Below are 10,216 nucleotides of genomic sequence, written 5' to 3'. Positions count from 1 at the left end.
GCCAAACATAGTCTTAGATCTACAAGATGCTAAGGCATCCGTTTGCTTCCTGTAGGTCACAGATGAGGACCCAGTAGCACAGAGACATTCAGTGATGTGGTGGCGTCTCTCAGCTGAGCAGCAAAGCTGAGCTAACAACCCAGATCTTTCAGCTACTGGTCTCGTGACCATTAGTTCCTGCTGTCTTTTCAATGACCTTAGTTTCTTTTTTGCTCTAATACTTCCTGTAGTCTCGACACATTCATATTGTTTTGTTCTCTCAGAGTATGTTCCCAATCTTCTTGTGTATTCATTTCTACAGACATGCCATTGCTTAGCACACAAGGCAGAATTAGATGCCTTAGAGACCAAGAAGTTAACAGGTCTAGAACAAGGCCATGTGGCGGTGCAAGGAAGGTGGCAGATTGGAGAGCACATGCCACATCTAATGGAGAAAAAGTCTGTTCAGCTCAGATGACTGTGGCCTTCAGAAGTGAACACAGGGATCCCAGGTCTCCTGACTTTTCAAGAGACACCAGAAGTCTGGATTTTTATGTGGAATTTTAAGATGTTAGCACAATTTTTAAAAAGCCTGCGATTATCAAACAAAGCATGTTCGAAGACTACAGCCAGCCTTCAGCAGGTCAGTTTGTGATCTTTACCTTAAACTGTCATTTCTTCATGGCATGACATAACGTGAAATGTACATATTCTGAAAAGGCTTTCTCGTTTCATTTGGAAGTATATTTGTTCAAATATATTTATTCAAAAGATGACAAGTAAAATATTTGTTTAAAACATGGCAGTAATGAATACCGGTCTAGGACAAATAGCCTTTATTTACCTTTTTACCTGTGTAATTATTGTACTTGAAAGCAGACTTGTGGGACAACTCTGGAATTTTGGAGGGGGATCCAACAGAAATTGTGAAGTGCCTCAGGGGTGGGCTACCCATTTTCAAATTTTAAGCTGGTGACTTCCTCAAAGCCTCCTGGAACCTTGTATTGCTTTTCTTTCTCCACCCGTAAAGAGCCAATGATCATGGCAGTTGTTTTCTATATTGAAGAACTGAGATTTTGTGGGAACCGTTTTTCCTTGTTTCACTGATGCTTAAAGTAATACGGCTTTCTCCAGAGGTGCTGCCTCTCTGTGGAAGTTTAGAGCTAAAGGGGAGGAAACTGCATCTATGACGGTGATGCTGAGGAAGAGAGGAGCGCTCTTGTAATAGAGACGAAGTGGTTGGGCAGGAATCAGTTACATTAGAAGTCTCCAGGTTTGGATGCTCAGAATCTTACTTTAACATCCAAATAGATTTGCCTATATCTTAAATATATAAATATAAACATATAAATATATTTGTAATATATATATTTGAAATATATATTTCAAAATTGAACATTCAGGATCAAGAATAGCCAATGGCCTCCACTGCTGAGAGAATAAAATTTAATGTTTTCTATTCAGCCTATATCCTTCCTATCAGATGTTATTATCCATAACTTTCTTACCAGGATTTTTCTTCTTTTGTATCATGTACATGGTATTCTCTTTTTTAACTCTGAGTTTGAACTCCTACTATTCCTTTGGACTAGAATTCCCTTTCTCTGTCACTACTAAATCACACCCACTCTTCCAACTGATACTCTTGCTGCTTTTCCTTTTCTGCATTCTTATGGCAATTATTATTAGTGTTATATGAATTATTAATCACATATTGATTTATGTTGTGTTCTAAAGTAAAAGTGATTTTTTAATATGCAAAAGCAAATGTATTCACTGTAAAACTAATTCAAAACTACAGCTCTTCAAATTAAAAAAAATCCTTCATTCTACCTCCCACTTCTTACCTCTAATCTCTTGCTATTGTATTTCTGAACTCTTTTGTATACATATGTGCACACATTTACATATGATCGTTTTATTGCTCACGAGTGAATGAAAAGTCATAAATAATTTTTAAAATTATGTAATGTATTTTATTTCTATGTGAAGTTACTGGGATGCAAATGTCTTTGACAACATTCCCAGCACTAGAATTACTCTAACAAGTACTGTGTTGGGTAATATTTCTAAGTTTGAAGAACAGAGAAAGGCTTTAGCCAAATTAATTCCTACATATGCTACAAATCCACATGTCACTCTGACGTGCTATGACTGAAATTTCAGAGCAATACAGTAGAATTTTTAGGTCCAAGGGTATGCACGTTTTCAATGCTTTTTGATGTATATTAATAAATTGTAAAATTTTTACCTGTTCATCTTTATTCCTGCAGTGTAAGAAAGAGTGCCTTTCCTCCCACCCTGCCAAGATTAGTGATATCTATATTTATCTATCTCTATCTCTATCTTCATTTATATCTATAACACCTGTATCTAGATCTATAGTCTATATATCTACATCTATATCTATATCTGTTTTTTAGAGGGCAACTTTAATATTCCTTTAAGCCACTTCTTAGTTATTAGCCTTGTGCTTCATGGTGTAAAAAGAGCCCTCGCAAGTATTATCTCCTTCGATCTTTATAACAGTGCCAAGAGTACGAAAAAGAAATATTTTCCTTCTCACTTTAAAAAAAAGAAGATCAAAATTCAGAGAAGTAAATTAGCTCACACTGTTTGCATGGTTAGTAAGAGAGATCAGCAAAGAACTAGGTCCTCTGTGCCTCCTTCGGTGCTCTCCACAATCCCAAATGTTTCCCTTAGAGATAACTGTGTGGGAGCCAGGATCCCCAGGACTCCTGGTCTGAGAGGTGGTGTGGAGCTGGGGATTCCAGCATGGCTCTGCAGGGGCTGGCCTATCTGATGGGATTCCTGACGCTCCCTGGAACTTCCTTATTTGGACTGCCTAGGAGCCCACTAATATTTCACTGGCTTGAAAATGCCACAGATTTTGATTTCCCTTCTTAATGAAGAGTAATATCAAGGACACATTGTGGAAAATGAGAAAGATCAGCCACTTCACTCAGTAATCACAGTACCCTCTGTGACTCCAAGGTGACAGAGAAAATTGAGGGAAGACAACTGTGAGCATGAGAAGGAAGAGGTCTGCTATGTGTGCATTATGGGCTGAACGGTCGCTGACTGCTCTTCCCTAAGCTGCCAGCCAGCGTTAGTGGAGTGATGGGGTGAGCCCCGCCCCTCCAGCACAGCAGAAAACCTTGATAATGTCATGGAAATGATAATTATTCCCAGTCCTGAGCATTTCACTTCTTCCGGACTGCAGGGGTATTAAAGTTGATTAAACACATATGCTTTGGGTAGACAGGATCTCCAGTCACATATGGAGTGATCAGTCCTCTTCGTGCTCAGAAGACAGAGCCTGAAGAACACAAGAGCCAGGCAAAGGCCGAGCTGGGGTTAGGAGACAGGAAATGAGAGAGCACAAGTCCTTTGTTACAGGCAGGACAACGGTGAAAAAAGCCAAAGACTTTTTCTTTTTTCAATTCCTGGCATCTCTGTACGGGGAGTGGGGAGGGGGGACCCTCAAAAATAAATGCTTATTAACCTTTCTGGCAGTACGATCTCCCCACGAGAACATGCCTCTCGCTAAGGACCTCCTTCATCTGTCTCCAGAAAAGGAGAGGAAACACAGGAAGAAGCTCCTGGTGCAGAGCCCCAACTCCTACTTCATGGATGTGAAATGTGTCGGTGCAGCTATCTTCTGGAGCTCTAGGATGCTGTAAAATCACCACCGTCTTTAGCCGTGCACTAAGGGTAGTTCTGTATGTTGGCTGCTCCACTGCCCTCTGTCAGCCTACAGGAGGAAAAGCAAGGCTGACAGAACTGTGTTGGAAGCAGCACTAGAAGAACCCCGAATCAAGATGACTGAGGAACCATGCAAATAAACACATTTTGGATACAAAAATGCTTATTAAAGTTAAAATTCAATTTAATAATTTTAGTAGAATTTGTTATTCCCTTCTCCTTTCAAAAAAAATATACACATTTGACAGAGATTAATGTTATACCCATTTGTCTAAATGTGCAATTTAGGTACAAATGCATGTATATATATCATACATTATGGGTTGGAAGAACTAGTACATTTTACAGTGTATGGGAAATAACGTATGTCCTCAGGACTCAATTATTATTTTTTTAATGTATTCTTTAAAGTGACGGTTCCATTCTGCAACATTCCTCAAAACCAGGAAGTGATGTTTGTCTCATTCTGAACCATATGTTTAATTAATCACAGCTTCATTTTCCACACCATGAGCATGCGGAAATATTAAGAGGCTACTAGAAACGGGCTTTCAAATAGCTGATGCTGGATCTCGATATGAAACTTCTGAACACTCCACTTCTTACGTGTCATCTTCAATCGGTCTCTCTCAGTCTTCACGTTGAGAGGAATAGCAGCCTACAGCTTCACTGGCACAGATGGGAATGGTGTCTCCAAGTCTAGGCTGGATGGCAGGATGGGTGTTGAACAATGGTTGGTGCAGTTATCTTCTGGAGCTCTAGAGATATCTTGCTTGGCCACATTATGCTAGGTTCAGAATTAGGAAAGTCCCTCCCCACTTTATGTATTAGAATATATGTATTATATCTTTGAGGAGTGAATTCATATAACTGGATACATAAAAGATTTTACAAACTATTTTTATTATTTTAAATATTAAATTTTTAAAAATTGATAATTTAATGCCCATTCATGCCCAAGTACCAATATCAGCACTTCTATTTCTTTTACTCTCAAAAAAAATTTGTGTTGTTTGTTGTGTTCTAATTCAGAAAAACTTGAGAAAAAAGTTAAGATCATCCCCATCCTGTCATTCAGAAATAAACAGTATTAATATTTTAATGTACTTACTTTATTTTTCACCTATAGCTTTGGACAGAGTTGCAATCCTAATCATTTATCCTCCATGAAGACATGGAGGAAACTTAAATGCATATTTCTAAGTGAAATAAGAATTTATCTTGATTTTTTTTGTATAGGAATTTTCCCACATCTTAAAACCATTTGAAAATATAATTTTAATAGTTTCACACACAAATTAGCTTTAAAATAATATTCATTTTTCTTGATGATAAAAGCGACAAATATAAGAAATTTTAGAAAATTCGAAACATGAAGAAAGAATATGCGACACCAGAGCCCACCCAGTGATCAACAATTAGTAATATTTTTGTTACATCTCTCTCTTAATTGCTTCTCCCCCTCATTTTACATACATGTACATGTTATACAAACCAAGAACCTATATATGCGGATATGCCAATTTTTGAAAAAAAACTTTTGAATGATTTTAAATCTTTTTTGAAACCTCGTTTGAAATTTTTCCAATGGCATAACAAAATTTTTGAAAACCTTATATTTAATTGCATGGATATAACGTAATTTACTTAACTAATCTTATACTGTTGATATTTAGATTGATTGCAACTTCTCATTGTAAATATTGAAGCAAACTGCATTCATATGTAAAATTCTGTGAGCCCATTTTTATGGCCTTACTAAAGATAGCTTCTTAGAAGGAGTATAGTAAGGCCAAAGGTAGGCTGTGAGACCCCTGCCTGCAGATGATTTCTTAGAAGCTTTTCCCCTGTTGTAACTTACTTTCCTAGAGGACTTAGGAGAGCTTGTCACACTGCTCTTGGTCCCATGGTCTCTCCTCTATACCTCACCGCTGCTCACCTTGCAAGCCATGGGAAGAACAGCTATTATTTCTATTTTTAATAGATGAAGAAACGGCGCCCCAGGTAACCTCACTAGAGAACATGGACAAACAAGCAGTTAAGAGATGTAGGTAAGTGACTTGCATTTTAACTCAGTGCTAGATCCTTAAAACACAATAAAGTAAAATAAACACAGTTTGTGATGCCCAGAGGCAATGGAACTGATAAAAAGCAACAAAAGAGATACAAATCAACAGGTCTTCTGGCGCTTTTGCCAGCCAGTTGGAAACTAAAGGGAGGGACAGAAATAGATGTTGCTTTGGAATGTAATTGCCTGGGTCTATCTAGGGAAAAAAGTGTGAGAGCTCTAATTTACAGAATCACAAACTAAAGTGCTCTGAAATGTACTTAAAAGAAATCAGAGTGCTGAGACAGCTTTGTTCCCCAATAACCACAATAGAAATTTGGGATAGTTATAGTTTTTAATCAGATGTTTAGGGAATCAGCGTGGCTATTCTCTTGGTGGTGGCTGTATATATTTTTTAAAGAAGGAGCCAGACAAAAGTTCCTTAGGATGAATGTTTCTGACCTAGATTAAATCAACAGAAAGCAAAACTCAAACTGTTAACTCTTTGATGGCTCATTGTATTCTAAAGGAAGTCTCAGAATCCCCAGCACCAGACCCTAATCACTAAGTTTAGCACAGACATTGGTGTATTCTATTCTGCAGCTGCCCACTGATCCTGCTGCTCAACATCTGGATTGATTTCCTGAGTCCTAGCAGCCTGAGCTGGTGTTTCACTGAGGGATATTTACTCCTACACAGCTGTTAAGCAGTAGGAGCAGAAAATCAACTCGGATGCAATTAATACCATGTGGTAATAAGGAGACGTCACCAAGAGAAACAGTTGCTGAATTGATTCTGATGATGCCGAGGAGGGTAACTATAATGATAATGGTGATTAATATAGCCATTACTGGTATAGACTCATAGAAGGAGCATATTTTTATCCTGTCTTTGTTTATGCTGTTGCAATCTTTTATGCTCCAGTTATTGACAGTGCACATACACAACTGCAGATAAACTTTGCTTTGATCTAAATTCTCTATATAATCGCCAAAAACACGGTCAATATAATTCAGGTAGGTGATGGGATGACACCCAAATGCCAGTATGATTTTTTTTCTGATAGAGACCACCTTGTCTGAAATTGCCAAAGTTTTCATAAACAGAATCCCTCAACAAGAATGGTCAGACTGTTGAAATTGAGTTACAGAGGGCCTGAGGAGACTCCGCTCAGTGTTCTTCCCTGTCTTGGGGGAGTACTATTAGAACTCTTTAACTGGACACCATATCTCCATTGCCTATAGGAGTTTCTCCATGGGTCTCCTCATTGTACGGGGAAGGCAAATATCCTTTATGTGGACCTGCCTTGAATGCTGCAGACCGTTCAGCAGCTGCAGGTTCTACATGCTATTAGCTCCCTGTCATCATGACAACCTAAAATGCTCCTGCACTTTTCAGATTGCCCTCCTTGCATAAAGATCTATTGGCCTAGGCAAAGAGGTTGCCAGACTTTGTTTAGTTTAATTGACTTTTAAGGTTGTAAAAATAGTGGAGATCTGTGCCTTCGAATTTCTTTATTTCACTGATGGAGTGTAGAGATTTGTGACCTTTTTAAGAGTCTCCCTTAAAACTGATGTCTGAAATTCTACCTTGGAGATTCAGTTATGTATAGGAATATAAAAGCACTTATGCTGGCATCTTATTACCTGGGTTCAAATCCTTTCTTCTCTACTTCTTAGCTGGGTGATTGTGGGCGCATTACTAAACCTTGTATTGCAGTGTTGTCATGGTTAAAATGGGGACAAAGTAGTACCTACCTCCAAGGATTGATTTGATAATTAATAAAGTAATACCTGTAAGAGACAGATACAAGATGACTACTCTATAAACCTTTGCTTTGTGTGCGTTTGTGTGTGTGCAAATGTGGTTTTCATTTATTAAGAGCTGAACTGGAGTTATGTAGTAACAGTGGCTGCAAGAGTTAGTCAGCTTTTGTGACCAAGGATGGTCCTGGCTGGGAAGGAACAGCAGGGCAGAAAGAGATGCAGCTTGCCAAGATACCTTGGATGTTAGCTATTTTATCGTTATACTCACCATTCTCTCTACCTCTTGCAGATTGCAAATGCCCTGAGAGAAGAAATAAATCTCGTTAGAGCCTTCCTCTGAGTGAGGAAGTTAGTCATAACTAGCCATTGTGTGTCTCAGAGATCTCTTGTAGGGTAGTGGTTCTCAAACTTGACTGTGAAGGTGTCCCAGAAAAGTTGCAAAAATCAAATCTGTGAGAAACCAAGCAGCACTTGCAGAGTTGGAGAACTCAGGTTTGTTACACCCGCAGTCCCAGAGGAGCTAGCGCTCTGAAGATCTGGGCCCAGAGCTGTTGCAATATTCTTTATATAGAACTTATTTGGCATGGACTGATTGGTTAATTTGTCCTCAGATGGTTACAAAGCTTGGGAGTTGCCATGGGTTGCAGACAGTTACAAAGAGTTACAAAGTGCAGCAGTTGCTAGGGGGTACGGGTAGTTACATTTGTTGCTTAGACAGAACAAACAAAAGGGAAGTTGAGTCTTTAGTTAATTTCCAATACAGCCTATGCAGCAAGCATATCTATAGAAGCAGAACAGAGTTGATTAGCCTTCTGAGTGAAAATTCCTCTTCAAAGGGAATATGACAAATACAAATTCCTGATATTTATCTGCTTGGACTCCAATGGTCTCTAGTAGGCCCAATATTCTGTATTTTCAATCAAGTTCTCCAGGCGATTATGAAGTAAGTGTCTTACTTGAGAAACATTGACCCAGAAAATGTTTTCATTTTTAAAGTTGAGAGAATATGAGACTCACAGCCACCCAGTATCGTGGGGGCAGTGTGGGGCCTGGGAGTTAGGCAGCCTGATGGCATTATTATTATTATTATTATTATTATTATTATTATTATTATTTATGCCTACAGCACCTGGTCTTCCTAGGTGGTCTCCCATCCAAGTCCTAACCAGGCCCGACCCTGCTTAGCTTCCAAGATCAGACATCGGGCTTGTTCAGGGTAGCATGGCCATAGATCATGAACTATGGCTCCACTGGGGAGCGAACCAAGGACCTTCTGCATGTAAAGCAGACGTGCTAACTGCTACGCTATGGAACCACGTCCACCTGATGGCTTTCTACAGGGTTCTCCCTAACAGCCTGGATTCTGTCAAGGAGGTCTCAGAAAGGCATATGTCTCATAACTCAGTATTATGACTTCTTTATTTCTCTAGTTCTCTGCCTGCAGGGCCTTTCGGCTGTTTCATTTAAGCTTCCAACTCACTAATTTGACCATCAGAAGTAAATCCTAGGGGATAATTTTGGAGCCATCTCTTCAAAAGATCTTGAGACATTTGCTTTAATGAGTAGTCACATTGTTGCCCATCTGGAGAGAATCAGAGAAGAAGGGAAGACAAGTGGATGAGAAAGCCTTGGTTACTGCACTGTGCTGCTGTGAAAGCTTGTGAAACCTCTCCCTCTGCCACCTGCCATCCCAACCCATTATGGGTACATGACTGTCTGTAGGGCAGCCAGAGAAAGGTTCTGGTTATTGGGATCATACTTACCACCACATCACCAAATGTGCTTTTATATTATTTTTAAATGAACATAACAGTGAAGAAGATAAGCTTTACTCACTAACCCTATGCCAGCAAATCTATTCTGAGTACTGCTTGTACCTGCCAGTTAGTATTCCCAGGCTGTGCAAACACTCGTTTATTGGCATTCTGTGTGGAGGCAGCTGGATACCAGCCACCCTTCTTAATAAAATAAAATGGATGATAATATAATATTATCTCCCATTTCTTATAATGTGTCAGATACTATGCCAAAAGCACTTTATATATAATTTCTCATTTACTCCACATGAAAACCCTATGGGATAAGTAGTATTATTACTATTTCATGAATGTAACATGGAGGCTTGGTGAGGTTAAATCATTTGTCTAAGGTTTACTGTTAATAAGTGGTCCAGACAGGGCTCATGGTAAGACTCTGACTCCTAGGCCCATATTCTTGACTGCTTCTTGCAAAAGTAATTCTGCCTTTTGAAATCTGAACTTTCCACTGCTGCCTAGGACAGGGGTGGGATGTAAAAGATGGGTCTTATGTTGATGACCCATCACTGTTCCTCCTATTAGTGACATATTTGGAAACTGCAATTGGCTTTCGAGTCCCCTTTGTTAGAAAGGGAGACAATAGAGGGGAGAAAGAAGCAGAGTTGGGCTTGTAGAGAATGATGGGTCTGAGAAGATAGCAAGAAAACCGTTAGCTTGGACTCCATTGACAAGAGAATGGAAATTCCTCAGTTTCTCATTGAGTTTCACTTGACTTTAACCATTAGGTAAAGGGGCTCTGAGAGCAATGAGATGTTGCGAGGTGGGGAAGATGGATATGGAAGGATGAAGGATTTGAACTTTGAAGAATTAGACTGTGTGTGTGTGTGTGTGTGTGTGTGTGTATGTGTGTGTGTGTGTGCGCTTATACATGTCTTTTGGTAAAATCCAGCTCCCGAACAGAA

At 39.2% G+C, this 10,216-nt stretch overlaps 1 pseudogene; it reads right to left on the bottom strand.

Moving 5' to 3' along the window:
* Positions 1-8,614: 8,614 nt before the first annotated feature.
* On the bottom strand, positions 8,615-8,730 carry LOC112483460 (annotated as a pseudogene).
* Between the last annotated feature and the right edge of the window lie 1,486 nt (positions 8,731-10,216).

This window comes from Pteropus alecto, unplaced genomic scaffold, assembly GCF_000325575.1.
Source record: "Pteropus alecto unplaced genomic scaffold, ASM32557v1 scaffold24, whole genome shotgun sequence".
In the NCBI taxonomy this organism is placed as follows: domain Eukaryota; kingdom Metazoa; phylum Chordata; class Mammalia; order Chiroptera; family Pteropodidae; genus Pteropus; species Pteropus alecto.
Note: the sequence above shows the minus strand (reverse complement) of the source record. Positions and strands in the feature narration are given on the sequence as shown.